Source organism: Carlito syrichta, unplaced genomic scaffold (genome assembly GCF_000164805.1).
Source record: "Carlito syrichta isolate Samal-C Ts95f unplaced genomic scaffold, Tarsius_syrichta-2.0.1 Scaffold78720, whole genome shotgun sequence".
Taxonomy (NCBI): Eukaryota; Metazoa; Chordata; class Mammalia; order Primates; family Tarsiidae; genus Carlito; species Carlito syrichta.
The window spans coordinates 33,115-55,037 of NW_007022816.1; the positions used below are offsets into that span (position 1 = coordinate 33,115).

General features: G+C 40.7%; 1 protein-coding gene and 1 pseudogene across 2 annotated transcripts in view; both read right to left on the minus strand.

Annotated features, from left to right (window-relative positions):
* The window catches only part of LOC110595293 (centrosomal protein of 112 kDa-like), a gene marked incomplete at its 3' end in the record, with an annotated part of 80,726 nt that overhangs the window by 18,155 nt on the left and 40,648 nt on the right, over window positions 1-21,923 (minus strand). The gene's annotated exons all lie outside the window — the stretch shown is intronic.
* Window positions 2,267-5,157, minus strand: LOC103256463 (annotated as a pseudogene). The gene has a single exon (XR_002481739.1). The product of XR_002481739.1 is annotated as a mediator of RNA polymerase II transcription subunit 24 pseudogene (transcript).

The window sequence follows — 21,923 nt, forward strand, 5'->3', positions numbered from 1 at the left end:
TTTCACTGCTCATCCAAAGGCCCTCTGATGATCAAATTTAAGGGCAGACATCTTTTTCTCCAGTAACTTGCACCATGATTGCCCTGTTTCTCTCCTTGGCTTTTCTTGGCTTCTGTGGCTGTATTGCTGTTCTGGTTCTCTGTCTCCTTTACACTGTCCACTTTTCCAGGTCCTAAAGGTGGGCATTCTCCCAGATTTAGTCCTATAGTCCTCTTCACTGTGTTAACCATTTGTCTCTGTTGATCTTATCTGGTTTACCTCTCACCTCCCTGGCAGAGGCTCACAGTTCTCCATCTCCAGGTTTCATGTCTTTCCCAGGTTCTGACTGCCTCCCAGAGAGCTCCAGCTGGATGTCCCTTTAATGCAGTTTCCAGACTAGTGGACAAAGTTCCTCGTTAGCCCTCAGCTCCGCTGATAAGAGTGGCCTCTTCACTACAAACTCCCCACCACCGATCTTTCACCCCATTAATGCACTGGAGAAGCTGCCAATCTCCCTAAAATGCAGGTGTGAAAATGCCATTCTCCGGGAAAAACTTGAATGGCTCCATCTTGCTCAAGGCATTTCTGACTGTACCACCCTCTCCTCCTCTTGTCTTTCTTTGACACTCTAGCCAAGGGGTCCGCAAGCTGCAGCTAAGCACACTCTAGCTTCTTGCTTCCATGACTTCTCTGCCCATTAAAGTCCCACACATAATTCCACGCCGGCTCAAATGGCACTTCCTCCATCAAGTATTCCCGAAGCTTCCCAGACAAATGCAATTTCTCCTTCCTCAACATACCACACAACAATTCATATTCTAAGTTGCCTTACAGTTGGTTTGTACTATACTTTCCTAGAAGTGAAATGTAAGTTTAGGAAACTATCATAATGCTTGCTGAATAAAATAGCTTAACTTTGTAGTCATATTTGTACTCCTTTTACATTATATACATGTACACATGTACATATGCATTAAAATTAAGTTTTAAAATTTAGGCAAATAAATATCTGGGCCTAAATTACAGAATCTTTAATGTCAGGCTAAGGTAGAGCAAGCCACTAAAGAGTATAAGAAGAGGAGCCCTTCTTAACACCGGGCATAAGAAAAGTGGATGTTCTCTTTTCCATTATTAAAATCAGCCATTGTGTGACCTATTCTCACCTTTTCATCCTCTAATACTAAAAAGGTCTCATTTGGGTCTGAAATATCCCTCTAAGCCACTTGTCCCCTTCAAAAAATATTTTATGATAAAATTAGTTGGGATAAATAGAAAAGACAAACCTTGTCTCTTTTGACCAATCCCCTAGGCTATATGACCAGAAAATCCTCTCAGACAATTAACGGAACCACTTCCAGGCTCAACAATACAATTTTAGAAGAATTAGAGAGCCATCAGGAGACTGGAACTCACTTCATATAACAAGTGTGTGTGCTAAGCCCTTGCCTGGAGAGTCTACCACTAAAGCAAAGAAGCTGAGATGGGAGGTTTCATTCTCCAGAGGGCACTCACGAAAGCTACCTTTAAAGAATGCCTGACGTTTCTCTGAGAACTCAAGAAAATGTACTTGGAAAACTCATTGGGACCCATTTTTTTCTTAAATATTTATTTCAAAGAATAGTTCTGAAGTTGGACATTCCCACCAAATAAATGAAGCTGATGAATATACTTTTTGTTAAAAAATATCTCCTTGAGAATAAAGACATCCTACTTATAGTGTAACCAGTTAAATTTTTAAAAATTATCCAAGTCATTGGATCTTTATTCTCAACTGGATATTTACCAACCTTGAGCTAACAGGTTTTTTTTAAAGGAACACTTTCAATGTTCTATTCACTGAGCTATTGAACGTGCACTTCTTCTTTTTTTTTTTTGTCACAAAGGGATCCATGAGGATCTTTATTTACAGTGAGCGGAGGCGGACTCCCTGCACGTATTACAAAAAAAAAAATACACACACATACATATATAGTATGTAAATATAGTATGTCAATATATATTGACATACTATGCAACTCAAAAGTTCCTCAGAGGTAGCCCACCCCTGGCCCAGGGGAGGCACACACAGGAGTTCACCGGCCGAGGAGCCAGGCTGCCCACACTCCTCAGGAGTGGCAGAGGGAGAGGAAATCACGAAAGCCACTGGGAAACATATTGAAGGTCAGAGTTGGGAGCAGGGGAAAAATCTGGAAACTGACGAAGGGCTCTTACATCACGTGGATGTGAGTACAATGCCTCATCTTTCCTCACCGTCCTCTACCGAGGCACCGGAGTCAGGATGCCCCAGCTGGCCCCTGGGCCACGCTGAGCCCCTCAGAGCATGGCAATGGCTTTGGCAGCCACCTGGCAGCCCAGGGACAGGCTGAGGTCCATGATGGCCAGGACCACTTTGGGGCTGGACATAGCTGACACCTTCACCAGTTCCAATACGGTGGTGAAGAGCATGAACTGCAGGACGCTGCCCCGGCTGAGCTGTTCCAGGCAGTCCACACACTCCTCCGTGAACCACTGCACGAACTGGTGGGGGGCTGGCGGTCCGCAGCCCGGGATAGAGGAGATGAGCAGGAACAGGCTGGCCAGGACGCAGTTCAGAGGGTCCCTCATGTTGACCTTGTGCAGCTGGGAGGCCGAGAGGGAGCTGCTCATGGACCTGTCAGTGGGGCTTGAGAGGACATTGGTGTCGTCCTCACTGGAGCTCAGCAGTCACATCAGCTTTGACGGCTGCATGTCGTCTGAAGGGAAGAGACTGATGTAATAATCCTCAATGTCTTCGCGGTGTCTCTTCTTTTGCCAGGTGGATGCCTGTGCCTTGTGGGAGGAGTAGGAACTCAGGGCACACCACACTGCCAGCATGGCAAGGCAGTGTCAGGGAGGTCCATGAGGCTGTGCCACTTAGAGGAGTCAGTGAGCAGGCCAGGCAGGATGTGGCCCAGAAGGACTAGAGTCACTTGCTGCTTGTCCAGACAGAAGATGGAGTAAAGCAGCTCCACCACCCGCAGCGTGTGCTCCTTCCGTGTCTCCTTTAGTAGCTCCTTAACCAGGTTGTTGCAAAACCAGCAGACACACCCATGTGTAGCAGAGTGTCGAAGATGTGGATGGAGCAGCTGTCCACCTGGCCCTTCTCCAGCACCTTGGCAAAGATGTCCATCAGCACTTCCTTGATGGGCCGCTTGGGGGGCAGCAGGTTCCAGTAGGGCATGGCGTCCACCCCCATGAAGGGGAACTTGATCTGCATGGCCATCTGCTGTAGCAGGCCGGCCCACATGTGCTCCAGGATGGAGCTCATGATCACCACCCTCTCATTGCAGAACTGCAAGGGTGTCCTCACCGTGCAGTGGCCCTGCCAGCTGGCGGATCATCTGCAGCGACTTCTCACGTTCATCCCGTCCCAGCATCCAGACGTGGGTCACAAGCCAAGCCACAGCACACACCGCGAGACTGCACACCTTTCCCTTGATGTCATCAGCGATTTTCTGGATGGACTCGAAGGCCAGGACCCCGTTCTCCCCAGCGCTGAGGATTCCCAAGACGGCAGCTGAAATGCCGAGACAGGCTTCCTGCCACTCCATCTGCACCGGCTTCATCTCCGAGGAGTAGTTGAGCAGGGCCACCAAGGACTCCACTTCGGCGGAGTCGGGCCGCAGGCAAGGGTGGTCGCGGCTCAGGCTTGTGCCCTCCTCGGGCATGTAGGTCTGCACTCAGGTCTCGAAGAAGGGCACCTCTGCTCCTGTGCGCGGCTCGGAGAGAATCACCTCTGAGCCATAGGTCAGGGCCACGTGGTACCGCATGAGGAAGGAGAGGTCGAGAAGCAAGGCCCGAAGTGAAGCGGGTGTGGTGTTTTCTTCACTGCCATCAGTCGTGAATCCATGCGAACCGATGAATTTCCGGGTGAAGGGTTTAAGCTCCCCCGTGGCAGCAGCAACACGTCCAGACTCTTCCCGGAGAGCACGTGGCCCAGGACCCCCAGCAGGTCCTCCAGGGACTTGGAGCGGTCTGCCTCAAATCATCTTGAGGATGTCTGTGACAGCAGGCTCCACCGAGGATCAGCCCAGGATTCAGCTGGATGTTGGTGTTTTCTCCCAACTTCTGCTGAGAGGCACGTTCCCGGTCAGCGTTGCGCTTAGCCGTGAGGTTGTCCACGTTGGCTTCGGACAGAAGCCCCTGCTTGTCACATTCTTGAGGCAGGAAATCTGTACAGTCACAGCTGCCGCGCTGGCCAGCTTTGCCCAACAAGGGCGTGCGCTTCAGCAGGTACTCCAAAGCAGAGTGACATCCTCAGCGAAGTCCCTGTCCCTGTGACAGAACTTCCTTAACTTCACCAAAACCGGTGGGATCCGAGGAAGGTGAAAGCCATCCGCTTGAGCCCCCCTGTGCCTTTGGGAGACTCGGTGAGACCCACGAAGCAAGTTTTCAGATCTCCGGGACAGAGAGTGGAGTGGGATGTGCTGCATGCACCTCACCATCATCAGCGGCTCCGCCAGTGGCTGTGTCTCTCCTGTCAGGCTCACGGTCCCCTCAAGCAGGACCAAGGAGTGGACAGTAGGGAAGCCCATCTTATGCAGCTGCTCTGTGTGCACAGACAGCATTGTGGGGATGCTCCTAATAAGAGTGCCACACTGCTCAGCCTGGCTCCGGAGCTGGGGGTTACTGAGACCAGCCAGGATCTCCCCAGGCTTCCAGAGAGAATGCTCGATAGCAGCCCAGGAAGAGGCCTCCTCTAGTTTGGCGATGTGGAGCTGGTCCCGGTTCTTGGCGCTGCTGGGGGTCTTCTCCAGTCGCTGCAGGCACATGGCAAGCTGCTTCTCCCCTGTAGCAGGAGAGCCAGCCTCCAGCCCCTCCTGGAGCCGCTCCACAGAGGCTCAGTGACAGCTCAGATAGTCACAAAACATATCCATGATATCCAGCAAAGCCTGGACGCACAGGTCCCAGGAAAAGTCATCAAACTTACTGATAGCCGTGAGGACAGAAGAGGAGGACACCATGTGAGAGCTAACGGCATACTTCAGACAAGACAGGATGAGAGGACGGGGAGAAGGCCCAGGCATGGCCTGCTCCCGCAGTGCATCTGCCAGATTGAGAATGTCACAGGTGGCCCTTCACGTTGATTGCCCATTGGTAGTCACTCCATCGCTCCTTCCAAGCTTGCAAAATGGCTTGCTTCAGGTTCACCACCTTCATAACTTCACTCTGAGGCGGCGGGGTCGGTGGCAGTCAGCTTTGAGGTGAGAGAGACAGAACTCGAGAAGAAGGGATGAGGTTCGGACAACGTAGTTCTAGATCCTAGGCAGCGCCTCTGAACGTTCACTTCTACAGAAGGGCAGATTTCTTATTCAAATGCTACTTTTTACTATTAGCAGTTTTACATGTGCAAATTTTGTTTAACATTTGGTACTGAAATTAGCAAAATGCAAAAATAAAACAGCATAATAATCATTAACGACTATGTAAGAAAAAATATATTAACGTTCAATAGACAGGCATCATCCATGCCTTTTAAAATAAAAAGGAAATCCCTTTAAAGTTGCTCAGTCACCTACCTCAATCAACTACCTCAATTAGGGTAAAAGGAACAAAACGCAAAATTTATTTTGATGTGGAAAATAACTATGCAAGCGTTTAATGAAGTGTAAAAATGTAGCCACTGCAGTATTACTGAATGTTTTGGTTTGTCTTTATTGACTGTGCCTCTGCACCAATTAAACCGTAAGGCATAAAAGGCCTAAAACATCACTTGATGTCAAACTTGATGTCAAGTTTCTGTGCTGCCCAAGTGTTTCCAAAGCATTATCAGCAAGAACCGAACAATGTACTTACTCAGCCACGCTTCCTACATTTGCCCATTTATCTGTTTTTGGAGACGCGCAGCAACATCCAGGACTCGTCACACAGATGAAGTCTGGGCCTCCCTTCGGCCGCGACGCTGCACCTCCGACATTTCAACAGTTGTCACTCACCCAGCGGCAAAGCGAGTGACTCACACAACCATCATCTCCCTATTTGCTTGGATACCTAACTGTTACCATCACTTTTCTAGGGAATTCTGTTAGCCGCCAGTCAGAGGACACTATCATCTTCTTCCTGCGTAATGCCTCCAGAATATTCTATTCTTAAGATATTTCACAATGCTAATGGTTATCCATGATGTTTGTTTATAAACACAGCCAACAAACTAAGTCCTCTCTCTTGTTATGTCACTCCTGGGAACAAGAGATACATGAAATTTTCCTAAATAGTAATTTTAATCTTCTCAGAACTGACCACATTATGGGAAGAAGTGATACTTAAAGTACACACAGTCCATGCTCTTATTTCTTCTCTAGTTTTAAAAATGTGTCCATATATCATGTAGAAACATAATTTATATAAAGTATATACATACTACATATTGAATTTTTTTAGCTTGCCTGCACCCCTCTTGGTGTTCTTTTTTTTTAGTTAGTGTCTCACTCTGTCACCCAAGCTGGAGTGCAGTGGCACAATCATGAACATCACAGCCTCAAACTCCTGGGCTCAAGCCCTCCTCCTGTCTCAGTCTCCCAAATAGCTGGGCTGGAACTACAGGCGTGTGCCACTGCAACCAGATAATTTCTTTTTTTTTTTTTAAGAAACAAGGTCTCACTATGTTACCAGGCTGGTCTAGAAATCTTAGGCTCAAGCAATTCTCCTGATCGGGCCTCCCAAAGTGCTGGGAATACAGGCATGAGCCACCACGCCAGGCCTCATTTTCTTTTTTGTTTCACTCTCTCCTTTTCCTCTCCATATCTTCCTCCATCAATACCCTCCCTGGATATTCCCTTTAACAACTTAGTATGTTTCCCTATCTTCTGCCATGCTCACAGAATGACACACAAATACATGCATGAGCATATCCGCTCACACCGTGTGGGTGTTCGTGGCACAGACTACCATTGTCCCCAGGTATCTATTCTCCTCTTCTTTCTTTGGGGCTCTCCTATCACCACAAAACGTGGGTGAGCACTCTTCAACCACATGTAGCTGCCTGTGACTATGTGACTAGGGACAGCCAAGGAGAATGATGAGGCAGGAATGAGGCGGCAACGTTTACTTGACACCTTTAAAGAGGAAGTGGCTTTCTCTGCATGCTCTTTCTGAGGAACTGTACTGCTGAGCAGCTGCCATCTCAGACCCACAGACTGAAGCCAGAGTTTCTCCACCAGTCTGGGTCCCCAGTGACACCACAGAGCAGAGAGCATGACCTAAACACACTGGACTCCAGCATGATATAAATAAGTTATGTTCTTTAAGTTGCTACATCCTCAGCACACATAATTTTTAATATTCTGCACACATTAACATGCAGTGTGTCCCAAATATTTCCTCAAATCTATTATTTTTCTTTTGACTTATGTATCAGAGTTCTCCAGAGAAACATACCAATAGTATATACAAGAGAGATTGTAAGAATTGCTTCCATGGTTATAGAGGCCGAGAGGTGCTACGATCCTCTGTCTGGAAGCCAGAAAACCAAGAAAGGCAGGGGTCTGATTCATTCAGAGCTTGAAGGCCTGAGAACCAGGGCACCAATGTCCAAGGCAGGAGAAGATGGACATCGCAGTTCAAGAAGAAGGAATCCATCCTCCAACTGTCTGTTCTGCTGAGGCCCTCACAGGATGAATGCCATCCACACACACTGGGAAGGACCCATCTACGTTACTCAGTTCACTAATTCAAATGCTCATCTCATCTGTGTCTGTCCCTCACAGACACAGAAGAAATAACGTTCTAGCAGGTATCTGGGCATCCCTAAGCCCAGAGAAGTTGACACATAAAACTAGCCATCACTACCTTGTCTGTGATGTTTCTGCCATTAAAAAAGTCTTTAATTTCACTTGAGTCAATTTTTGTTTTTGTTTCCTTTTTGAGTTGGAGTCTCACTCTGTCATCTAGGCTGGAGTGCAGTGGCATGCTCATGGCCACTGCAGCCTCGACCTGCCGGGCTCAGGCAATCCTTCCCCTCAGCCAGGCAATCTTCTCATATCAGCCTCCCAAAGTGCTGGGATGATAGGCATGAGCCACTGCGCCGAGTCAAATATTTCAATCATTTTTTTTTATAGTTTCTGAGTTTGGAAACGTTTTGTGTATAGAAAGGTATCTCAATTCCTAGATGTTTTAAAAAACTCTTTGTTGTTTTAAAACTTGCTTGGGCATTTTAGGTTAAGTTTTTAGTACATCCAGAGATTACTTTTGTTTTTAGAGGATGACTCAATTTTATTTAATTTTGGGTAAATAACAAATTGTACCAGCATCGTTTATTAAGTAATAAAAATTGTTCTCAATGTGTTGATAACAAACTTTGTTATTAAATTTTTATTTTTACTGGAATTTAATTTTTTTCTTGTAATGTCCTTTATGATTTCAATGTCAGAAGTATGCCTGCCTCATAAAATGAGTTAAGAAATATTCCCTTCTCCACTAGTCTCAAAGAAAATTGAGTGTAATATTGGAATTAGTTCTTCCTTAAATGCAACCTTATATAAATATGTAGCTGAAAAGGGAAGAAGAATCTTAGTACTCTTTTTAGATAACTGTAGATAATCTTCTCTAGAAAATCAGCTCTCACAAGTACTAATTTCAAGAACTAGTTTTTAAAAGTTACTTGCCCTGTAGTATCTGAAGTTTTTCATTCAGATTAAATTATTTTGGTCTATCTTCCACTTGGAATGGATCTTTTCCCTACATATGAATATATTCAAACATATAATAATCATTTAGAAAATGTAAGTTCAATAAGTTATGAAGATATCAAATACTAAAAATGTCATTATATAATATCCAAACTTCACATTGGTTAATGTCCTCACCAATCTTATCAGAAGAGTATTAGTATTGCAAAGTTGTCAAGCTCACAGTGACTAAAATTAGAATTTTCTAAAATTCTAATTTTTTGCTAGGAGCGATGTCTCAACACCTGTAATCTCAGACAGTGTGAACCGAGGGGCTCAAGACCAGCCTGAGCAACATGGCGAGACCTTGCCGCTACAATAAATCAAAAAAATTAGGCGGGTGTGATGGTGTGCACCTGTGATTTCAGCTACTTGGAAGGCTGAGGCAGAAGGATCTCCTAAGCCCAGCAGCTCAAGGCTGCAGTGGCCATGAGTGTGTCACTGCACTCCAGTCTGGGAGACAGAGTGAGAGTACAACTCACAAAAAAAATTAAAATAAAATTATCATTTTCACTGAAAAGTAAAATGTTAATATTTACAACAAATATTGTGTTTTTTTGCTTGATTTGACAAGGTTCATTTTGTACAGTTCTGAAAAAAGGGTCTACCAAATAGCCCAATCTGAATATTCACAGTTTATCATGCAGTCATTCTTTCAAATAAAAGTGGTATTCCACAAAAACAATAGCCATCGCAGCTCACAACTCAGAGAGTTACACAAGTGATTCTCCTCTGGGCAGTCATCGCAACTCTGACATACAGTATAAGTTCTTTATGAATAGCTCCATTTCATCACTCAGATAGCAAAAAAGTGCATTTTCAAAGGAAAAGGTTTAATAAAGTTAATAATTTTTACTGCCTGCTTCATCAAGGATTTCTTAAGTAAAACTGGCCACTGTGTTTCTGTGAGTGTGTGGCAGCGAATTGGTGCCACTGACTTGACTTGAGCCAAGACATAGTTTGACCCAGCACTGCTTTTATACCATCAGTGCAAATGTTAATGCAAAAAAAACCATAAATCAAAACATAAATACCATTAAATAGATAGCAATGCATATTAGCCTAATACAGTTATCTGGCACAACATGGACAAATGTCTGTAACAAACTATTGAGCAAGATGTAAAGAATATTAAAAGTTTAGTTCAAGCCAGGTGTGGTTGCTCACACCTATAATCCCAGCTCTTTGGGAGGCCCTGGTGAGAGGATTGCCTGAGTCCACGGGTTCCAGACTAGCCTGGGCAACTTGGTGAGACCTCATCTCTACAATAAATCAAAAAATTAGCCAGGCATTGTGATGCATGCCTGTAGTTCCAACTACTTGGAAGACTGAGGCAGGAAGGATAGCCTGAGCCCAGCAAGTCAACCCTGCAGTGGCCATGAGGGTGCCACTGCACTCCAGCCTGGGAGACAGAGTGGGATTTCAACTCAAAAAGAAAAAAAAAAGTTTAGTTCTATTTATATAAAGTTCAAAATCTGGTAAAATTAAAATATTTTAATTTTTAAAGATGCCATTATTAGTGTTAAAATCAATTTTTAAAACTCGTAGGCGAAAATTATCATCAGAAAAGCCAGAACAGTATTAACATTTAGGAAAGATGGAAGAGAAGATGACTCGAAAGGTCAGAGAGAAGACCCTGGGACAGTGGCCGTGACCGGTCCTTGCCTGGGCGGCATTTGCAATGACATTACTTTGTATAATTACATTGTAAATTTTGAGACACTGTATGTAACTAAATACTATATTTCACAAGAAATAATTACAAATACTTGTTCTTTCATTTATTGTGCCAGCAACTGCGGCTTAATTTGTCTTGGATGTATTTAAATTACATATTTAACTAGCAAACTCACAGGGAAAAAAGCAGCCTAGTTGGCATTACATGTTTTAAAAAAAAGCAACATCTCTTTTTAGAAAATAGGCAGAAGCATTCAATATGGGCGAAGGTAAAGTTCAAAGGAACTCTTCTATTTTATTTCACAGAAAGAGCAATTTCTAGCACTCTGTTCTCTGAAATTTGACAGTTGCTCTGAAAATTGATCTCTCTTGGTGTGCTGTCCCTTCTCTCATTTTCAGTGAAAATAGTTTTCCAAACGTTTTAATGTCTTAATCCATGTCAAAAACCTTTTTTTTTAATTAAAAAAAAATTCACTGCCATTACAGAATACTGTGATGTGGATATCAGAAAAAAATGTGTTAAAAATTACAAAGGCAAGCAACCCCAAGTATGTTTGTAACTGATAGGTTAAAGCTAAAATAAAGGATTGCTGTCACCAAATACATTTTACAATGCAGCCCAAAATAAATTGAAAATTGAAAAGAACATCTTAAAATATTTTACATGTGTATTTACAGTCACCAAAACAAAACCACTCTAATTCTTTAAACCTAATAAAATTAGATAGTAACATTAGACTAAGAATATTAATTAGATTCAGTAAATAGATTACTAATCTAATTAGCAGATTACTTTGGTAATGTTACAAATATTACTCATCTACCATCTAAGGGATCTTCCACACATTTTTAAGTAAAAATAGAAGTTGTGACTTCTAAAGGCTAATTAAATATTTTAAGATTCTCTAGGACTTCAACAAAATTAAATACTTTCTTTTGAACTCTATATGAAATTATCACTCAAGGTTTTCCATAATTACTGGATTGTTTAACATAAGCAATTTTTAATTTATACCACTAAATTTTTATTTTATACCACTAAGAATTGACTAACCCAGATCACCATCAGAACTTACAGCAAAACCTTTGAACTAGATCCAAGATTTAAATACAAAAATAAGATTTTTAAATTGACCAAAACTGAGAACTATTCTTGTAATTTTGGAATGAGAAAGACTTATAAAAGCATAATACAAAAATCAGAAGCCATAGATAAAAGACTGATAGACCCAACTATTAAAAAAAAAAAAAACTTATTTACACTAAAATATAGCACAAACAAAAGACATAGAGAAAAATGTATGCAAAACACATGGCAAAGATCTGATACCTTAATATATAAATTGCTCTTAGAAATCATGATAAAAACAAACAATTCAATGAAAATATGGACAGTGTAAGGATAAACAAGAAAATAAACACACAAAAGTACATTCACTGTCATAATAAAATGTAAAGATCAAAACAAAAAGATATTTTTCATGTCACAGTTTTTTTGTTTGTTTTTTTGAGAGAACAGAAAACCTCTCACAGCAAGGAGAGGATCTGAGGGGGTTGCACCACAGTTTTTAAAAGGTTTAGAATTTAATATCGATAATAAAATGGGAAAAGAGACGTTCTCTATACCATTAATGTGAGTTATAAATAGACAAATATTTTTAAGAATTTTATTGAGATAGAATTCACAAAGCAGAAAATTAACTTGTTTACAGAACACAATTCAAAGGTTTTCATAGATCAGACTTACACAATCATTACCACAATCCAATTTTAGAACATTTTCATCACTACTAAAAGAAACTCCACACCCACAAGCCAACACTTCCCATTCGCTCCCATGCCTACCGCCCTATGCAGATATAACCTTATTTTAAGAAAAGTTTTTGGTGTCAATCAAAAATTTAATGTGTAACCCTTTGACCAAGAAATTCCATAAGAATTTATCCTGTAAAAAAAATACAATACACGAAGATATGCAGGAGGTGTTCTTAAAACTCTATTATAGAAAAATACTCTAAAAACCTATATCCATCAATAGCAATTCATCAATACCTATATTAATAAGAGGTAGTATATATAAAATAAAATAGGATAAATATGAAAAAGAATGGGATCATATTTCCAATATGAAAAGGTCATCAGAATATGTAATTCAGTCAAAAAACAATGAAACAGTATACAGAGTATATTGTATGATCTAATTTTATTAAAAAATGAATTATTCCTAAGGAATTTTAAAGAAAATACACATCAAATTTTTAGCAATAACTACCTCTGAAGAATAAAGCTAAGCAATTGAGAAAGCAAAGATCAAATATTTAATTTAATAGTTAATATTTCATTTTAAATAAAGTTAATTCACTTGAAAGAATTCTATGTATTCTTTAAAAAAAATTACCTAGCAACAACAAAAGTATTTTTAGATGAGAAAAAATGCACAAGACACATCAGAGTTGTTTTATGTGGACATGTAAGGCGCTATTGAACCTCAAAACAAAAGAGCATTTATCCTCATGTCCACTATTAATGTTTAATAACAGTGATTCAAGCAAGTGGATATAAGATTATCCTGCTAAATGGTTAACTATGCATTCATAACACAGCTATTCATTTAAATTAAGGGGACAATCTAAGTAGAACATCTCTAGAAAACAAGAAAAAAAAATAAAGTACATGACTGCTATTTTTTCTTTTTTTTTTTGAGTTGGAGTCTCACTCTATAGCCCAGGCTGGAGTACAGTAGTTCACCCAAGGCCACCCCAGTGTCGACCCGCTGGGCTCAGGCGATCCTTCTGCCTCAGCCTTCCAAGTACCTGGAATTATAGGCACGTGCTACCACGCCAAGCTAAGTTTTTTTTCTTTTCTTTTTTCTTTTTTTTTGATGTAGTACAGAGATAAAGTCTCACCAAGTTGTTCCAGAATCCGTGAGCTCAGGCAATTTCCTCACTCGGCCTCCCAAAGTGCGGTGATTACAGGCTTGAGCTACTGCGACCAGCCATGATTGCTATTTTTTATATCAAAAATAATTTTAAAATATTTGTCTTAGAACTGAAACATTTTTACAGAAAAGTACTTGTTCCACTTAAAGATATAATTCATATTTCTACATTTACACAGGCAATCTAAACTGCTGCTTTTTTTTGTCTTCTAAGGGCTCCCTTCTAAGGGCTACCTTTGACTTTTTATATTCATGTAATAAATTTTTATTAGGATCATCTACTAACATATAGTTTTCAACAGGTTTCCAAGTATTCATTTTTATTTCATAAATTAAATTAGCATTTATAAAACCAGTCATATCACATATAAAAGCAATCAACCTAAAAATTCATCATTTCAGGTCACACACAGGATGGCTCAAGTCTGTAATCCCAGAACCTTGGGAGGCTGAGGTGGGAGGATCACTTGAGGCCAGGAGTTTAAGACCATCCTGGACATCATAGTGAGACCATATTTTTACCCAAAATAAAAACGTTAGCTAGATATGGTGGCATGGACCTGTAATCCCAGCTACTCAGGAGGCTGAGGTGGGAGGATCGCTTGAGCACAGGAGGTCAAGGCTGCAGTGAGCTCCGATGATGCCACTGGACTCTAGATGAAGTAAAGAGCAAGAGCCAATCTCAGGAATAAAACAAAACAACCAATCATTTCAATTTCATCATATAAAATATAGTTCACTGCCTCAAATAAATATTTAGAGATGCATACAAAGGTAGAAATACAAGGATATTCTTCAGATAATTATTTGTATTAGTAAAAATTACTTAAGAATCTCAACGTGCAACAATAGAGACAAATAAAATTAACAAAGAATACTTCCTAAATATGAAATATAATATAGTAGTTCAAAATAAAGGCTTAAGAATAACATTTAGTACTATAAAAATACTTGATATATAAAACAATATATATATCATCCCAATTTTCTAAGGAAAAAGATGTATTTATGGGATACATACAGAAAAGAATAAAGTGACACATATTTTATCAGTCTTTACAAGTGTCTCTATTTTCCAAAATTTCTTCCAAAAAATGCATATAAATTATTTTATAATAAAAATATTGCTTTAAAAGACAGGTCAAATAAAGGTCTTACAATAGGGCAACTCAGCATATAGTTTTTAAATTTTAAGATAAAAAATATGATCAAAAACTCTCAGTATAAGTCAGAAAGAACTGTGCAACTGCTTACAAAGGGTTATTTTATAAAAACATACAGTGAATATATTTTAAGATATGGAAAAAGTTGATGTTTAAATGCAAACTTCTTAACAATGTTGCAAATATTTTTACAGCATGCCAAAAATAAAAACAAAACCATAAGGGTGTGGAAAAAAATAAAGTCACATACACTCAAAAATGAAGCTCTGATGTAATACATGTTAACCTTAAATGTTTTTTTCTTTCAGAACATGTGTGTGTAGTATTAGAATGTTTACTCCTGCCCCAAGTCGTCTTCATAAAAATTATTTCATGAAAGACCACAAATATTTTTTAAAGCCACTACTTCCTTTCAATTCTTTTTAATTATTTTATGGTAACCAACTTCAATAGTAAAAATTAATACAAAATAAAAGACAAAAAAGGTTGAGAATGACTCATAATGATTTCTGAAATAATTAATGACAATTTTTAAAAAGAAAAGAAATTGCTGGGCTCGGTGGCTCAGCCTGTAATCCTGCACCTTTGGGAGGCTGAGGTGAGTGGATTGCCTGAGACCGCGGATTCGAGACCCACCTGGGCAGCAAGACCTCATCTCTACAGTAAATCAAAAAATCAGCCGGGCATCATAGCACATGCCTGTAATTCCGGCTACTTGGAAGGCTGAGGTGGAAGGATCACTGGAGCCCAGCAGGTTGAGGCTGCAGTGGCTGGGAGCGGCCACTGCACTCCAGTCTGGGTGACAGAGTAAGACTCCAACTCAAAGAAAAAAAAAAAGAAATTCAAAGAAGGAATATACCCAAAAAAGGTATGTCTGAATATAAGCATTATTATGCCCAAATCATCTTTCTAAAATGCAATTTGTTTTTATTTCAACCGTTTTTAGATACCAGGATTGCACAAGACCACAAAGCCAGAGACAAAAAGCTTGATGTCAGCAAGATGGCAGACCAGGACTTTCAAGTGATCATATCCCTGCTGAAAACTCAATTTGAACAACTATCCACACATAAATTATCTTCACAAGAGTTAAGAAAACAAGGTGAAATTATTACAGCATGTGGGTACAGCACAGAAATAAGAACAGACATATTGAAAAGAGTGGAAAGAACAGTTTTACAATATCCATTCCCCAGTTCCAAGCAGCACAGCAAGGAGGAAGATACCCTTCCTGTGGAGCAAGGTGAGAAAAGTGAGCACTGGACTTTACCTTGGACCCCAAGGTCAGGCCAGTCCCAGCAAAGCCTAGCACCCAGCAGGTCCCCACAGCCCCAGGCTCCAGGCCAGTACCCCAGGATGGAACCTCCAGGTCCACACTGCTGCAAGGCGACACGCCACTGCCCCAGGCACCAGGCTTGACCATGAATGCAATCCCCCAGGTACACCCACTACCAAATCAATCCCAGTAGCCTCAGCATCCACACCATGCCAAGGTTGGGCTGACCTCAGTCAGTTGAACTTCTAATCCACCTCAGGCCCCAGACCAGCCTCTGCAGCTCCAGATTATAGGCCAGAACTCAGAAACTGAGATGCTAGGCATATCCAGATACCCAGCCAGATCCTGCGGGCCCAGGTTCCAGGGCAGCTTAGTAGACTTAGTCTCTGGACCTACTACATTGCCAGGCCAGTCCCAGTGGCCTCTGGGTCCCAGACCACCCCTAGTACCAGGCTGGCCTCTACAGTCCCAGGAGATATGCCTGCCCCAGTGCCAAGCCAGCCTCTGAACCCTTAGTCATCAGTCCAGCACCCATGGATCCAGCTTCCAGGATGTCCCATGTGGATACAGACTCCAAACACACCCATGCCAGGCCACCCTCTCCAACCCCAGGCACCAAGTGCACGCCAGAATTTTGTCAGGCCAGTCTACACAATCCCAAGTCTTGAACCCACCACCTGTCCCAGTCAGCGCCTCTGGCCCTAGGTACGGAGTTGATGCCTGGGTCCCCAAACTCCAGGCCAAGAGCTGTGGCCCCAACTCCCAGAAGACCTAGTGTCCAGGTCCACCTAGCAGACTCAGAGGCCAGTCCCATCCCAGGAGATTCTGGTACCAAGTCAGTCTCCAAAGACCAGGGTTTCATGTCCATCCCTACATATCCATGACCCAGGCTAATGCTGGCAAACTCAGGCCCCAGGCCCATCCCAGCACCAGCCTGACCCCTGCATATTCAAGTTCAAAAGCCCAACCAGCACCAGATCAACCCTGTGACCCAGGCTTCAGGCTGGCACATATGGATACAGATTTCAGCTTTGGTCTCGCAGAGTCAAATTCCAAGTCTACCCTCATGGACCCAAGCAAAACATCTATCCAGTAGATGTAGGCTCCAAGCCCAAACACAGGAACTAAGACACATGGCCCACACACCTGCTAACTCAGGCACCAAACTAGGCTATCTGAGGAACAAGGTCACCAACAAACCATGCCCAACAACCTGCCCAGAATCTCTGGATGAACCAATAGGCTAATAGCTGTCTCAGACAAAGGAAGTCTGCAAAGACTAATGAATCCATACTTCTTCAAATGCAGAGACACTTAAAAAAAAATGCAAAACTTCAAACACAAGAGATTCAGAGAACCCCTGCAAAGCAAATGAGAAGACCAACTCCCAGGCACATAGTAATTCACCTAAACAAAGTAGGTATAAAAGAAAAAATCCTAGAGGCAGCAAGAGAGAAAGGTCAGACTACCTATCAGGAAAGACCAATTAGAATAGCAGCAGATTTATCTACAGAAACCATTCAGGCTAGGAGAGCTTGGAGTCCAATCTTCAAAGTTCTCAAAGATAAACAATTATCACCACCTCTACAAGAAACACTTAAAGTATTAAACACAGAAGAAAATGAGAAAAGAACAACAATGTCCTTCACAAGGTACCGGAAAAAGATGGAAAACACACATGAATTAACCCCAAAACCAAAGGAAAGACAACAAATAAACAGGAACAACAACAACTCTATAAGAACCTCATGACAGGGATAAACCCCCACATTTCAATAATTAGCCTGAATGTGAATGGACTAAATGCACCACTAAAAAACACAGAATGGTGGACTGGATAAGAAACCATGACCCCATTATTTGTTGCATTCAGGAGACTCATCTCACTACAAGGGACGTACACAGACTCAAAGTTAAAGCATGGAAAATGAGTTTCCAGGCAAATGGGTCGCAAAAGAAGACAGGTGTTGCAATCTTAATATCAGACAAAATAACCTTTAAGCTATCAAAAATTTTAAAAGATGCAAGAGAACACTACATAATGATAAAAGGTTCAATCCATCAACAAGAAGTATACATCCTAAACATATATGCACCCAACACAGGAGCACCAGCATTTATAAAACAACTAGTGAATAAACTAAAAAAAAATATTGACTCTAACACTATCTAGTAGGGGACATAAATACCCCACTGACAGCCCTAGATAGATCATCAAGGCAAAAAATCAACAAGGAGATCTAGAACCAAACTTGACACTTGACCAAATGTTCTTAGTGGATACCTACAAATTATTCCACCCAACAACCACAGAATATACATTCTATTCATCACCACATGGAACATACTCCAAGACCGATCACATTCTTGGCCATAAATCAAGTATAGACAAATTCCATAAGGTTGAAATCTTCCCATTCACATTCTCAGACCACAGAGGAATAAAAATAAATATCAAAACCAACAACATTTCCCCAAAGCCCACAAAGACATGGACACCAAATAGCATGATGCTGAACAACAACTGGGTCAACACTGAAATCAGAGAAGAAATTGAAAGATTTCTGGAAACAAATGAAAATGAAGAAACATCTTATCAAAATGTCTGGGATGTCATTAAATCAGTTTTAAGAGGGGAATTGATATCTCTATGAGCACACATCAAGAAAATGGAAAGATCACAAGCGAAGAGCCCACAAATCACCTGAGGGAGCTAGAAAGAGAAGACCACCAAAACCCCAACTTTAACAGAAGAATCCAAATCATAAAAATACGAGCCCAAATACGGGGACATAGAGGACAAAAATATCATAGAAAACATCAATGAAACAAAAAGCTGGTTCCTTGAAAGAATTAACAAGATTGATGGGCTCCTAGCCAGAATGACCAAGAAAACGAGAGAAAAAGCCCAAATAAACACAATCAGAAATACAAAAGATCAAATCACAACTGACCCCAAATAAATACAAAAGATTATCAGAGATTACTATGTACCCCTATATGGAAACAAACTTAATAACCTAGATGAAATGGAGGACTTTCTGACATCACACAACCTCCCCAGGTTAAAACAAGAAGACACTGAGACACTAAATAGACCAATAGCAACCCAGGAAATTGACTCTGTCATATGAAAACTACCCACCAAAAAAAAACCCTGGAACGGATGGCTTTCCAGCTGAATTCTACAAAACATACAAGGAGCTGACACCAATCCTATTGAAAGTATTGCAGGCAATTGAGAAAGATGGAAAATCATTTTATGAAGCTAACATTACACTGATACCCAAACCGGGTAAAGATCCAACAAAGAAAGAGAACTACAGGCCAATATCCCTTATGAACACAGATGCAAAAATCCTCAACAAGATTCTAGCAAATCGGATCCAAAACCACATTTCAAAAATTATCCACCATGATGAAATAGGTGTCATCCCCAGGACGTACGGCTGGGTCAACATTCGCAAGACATAAATGTCATTAAACACATCAACAGTTACAAAAGTAAGAACCACATGATTATCTCATTAGATGCAGAAAAAGCTTTTGATAAAATCCAGCATCCCTTCTAGATAAAAACCTTCAAACACCTAGGTATAGAAGGAACATACCTCAAAACAGTAAGTGTCATCTACGACAAACCCACAGTTAAGATATTGTTAAATGGTCAGAAACTAGAACCATTTCCCCTGAAAACGGGAACAAGACAAGACTGCCCACTCTCACCCCTCTTGTTCAATACTGTGTTGGAAGTCCTAGCTCAGGCAATTAGACAAGAGAAGGAAATCAGGGGTATCCAGATAGAAAAAGAGGAAGTCAAGTTATCCCTCTTTGCTGATGATATGATCCTATACCTTGAAAATCCAAGAGGATCTGTCAAAAACCTGCCTGCACTAAAGGACTTTGGGGAAGTCTCGGGGTACAAAATAAATGTGCAAAAGATAGTCGCATTTCTTTACACCAACAACAAGCAGGCAGAGATCCAAATAAAAAGCACAATCCCATTCACAATATCCACCAAAAAAATGAAATACCTCGACATCTTCCTAACCAGAGAAGTGAAAGACCTTTACAATGAAAATTACAAAACACTGCTTAAAGAAATTCAAGACAAATGGAAAATTCACAAACAAATGGAAAAATATTCCATGCTGATGGATAGGAAGAATCAACATAATTAAGATGTCCATCCTACCAAAGGCAATCTACAGATTCAATGCAATACCCATTAAGCTACCAACATCATTCTTCTCAGACCTGGAAATGACAATACAGAAATTCATATGGAAACATAAACGACCCCAAATAGCTAAAACAATCCTTAGCAAAAGAAACAAAGCAGGAGGTATCACTTCCAGACTTCAAACTTAAGGCTACAGTAATCCAAACAGCCTGGTATTGGTACAAGAACAGGCACTTAGACCAATGGAACAGGATAGAGATTCCGAAAGCAAAGCCTCAATTCCTCAACCAACTCATCTTTGACAAAGCCTTCTTGAACAACCACTGGGGAGAGGAGAACCTATTCATTAAATGGTCCTGGGAAAACCGGCTGACCACATGCAGAAGATTGAAACAGGACCCCACACTATCACCATACACAAAAATTAACTCTAAATGGATCAAAGACCTGAATGTAAAATCTCAAACCATAAGAATCTTAGAAAACACAAGAGACACCCTTATGAAAATTGGAACTGGCAACCAATTCCTATTCAGAACCCTAAAGGCCAAAACCATAAGAAATAAAATAGATAAGTGGGACCTCATCAAATTAATGAGCTTCTGCAAAGCAAAAGAAGCCATCAAGAGAGCAGGGAGACAGCCCACAGAATGGAAAAAAATATTTGCCAACTGTTTATCCGACAAAGGCCTAACATCTAGGATCTACAAGGAACTCAAACAATTCGAAAGGAAAAAAATAAACGGTCCCTTAAAAAGTGGGCAAAAGACATGAATAGACACTTCTAAAAAGAAGATATATGGGCAGCCAACAGACACATGAAAAAGTGCTCAGCATCACTCATCATCAGAGAAATGCAAATCAAAACCACACTGAGATTCCACCTAACCCCTGTAAGCCATCATTAATAAAACAAACAACAACAGATGCTGGCAAGGATGTGGAGAAAAAGGAACACTTCTACACTGCTGGTGGGAATGCAAGCTGATGCAGCCTCTTTGGAAGACACTGTGGTGATTCCTGAAAGAACTAGAAATTGACCTTCCATATGACCCAGCAATTCCCTTATTGGGAATATAATCAGAGGAACTCAAATCATTCTACCAAAAAGATACCTGCACATGTTTGTTTGTTGTAGCTCTATTCACAATAGCAAAAACATGGAACCAACCGTGTTGCCCATGGAAGCAGGACTGGATTAAAAAAAAAAAAAAATGTACATATACATGATGGAATATTATGCAGCCATAAAGAAGGACAAATATATGGACTTTGCAGCAACTTGGATGGATTTGGAGTCCATCATACTCAGTGATTGATCACAGAAACAAAGAACAGCGTTCCATATGTTGTCACTCATAAACAGAGCTTGAACAATTATAATGCTATAAGAAAGCAACTGGCAGTAGTGGGAAACTGTCAGGGGAGGGGGGGATTGGCAGTTGAGGGAAACTGCTAGGGGAGGGAGGGGAGTACCTCATCAACAAGGGTACCTGCATGATCCATGTTTGTATACCTAACCCTGAAATTTACCCCACATCTTTATAATGAAAATTTTTTTAAAACCATAAAAAAACTAAAGAATATAATCTCCCAGTAGCTGACTCAAACAAATATCAGATACATCAGATATATAAACTGATTGATAAACATTTCAAAATAATTGTTTTAAGGAAGTTCAGCAAACTTCAAGAAAAAACAGAAATTACTCAATGATATCAGAAAAACAGTAAGTGACCAAAATAAGGAATTTAACAGATAGAAAAATTACTTTTAAAAGTCAAACAGAAATTCTGAAGCTGAAAAATATAATAAATTAAATTAAAAATGGAATTGAAAGCATCAAAAACAGAATCAATCAAGCAGAAAAAAAAAATCAGTGACACAAAGGCAGGTTATTTGAAAATATGCAGTCAAAGAAGAAACAGAAAAAGAATAAAATGAAATGAATAAAGTTTACAGAGTTTATGGAATATTAAAAAAAGAACAAATATTCAAGTTATAGAAGTTAAGAAGAGAAGCC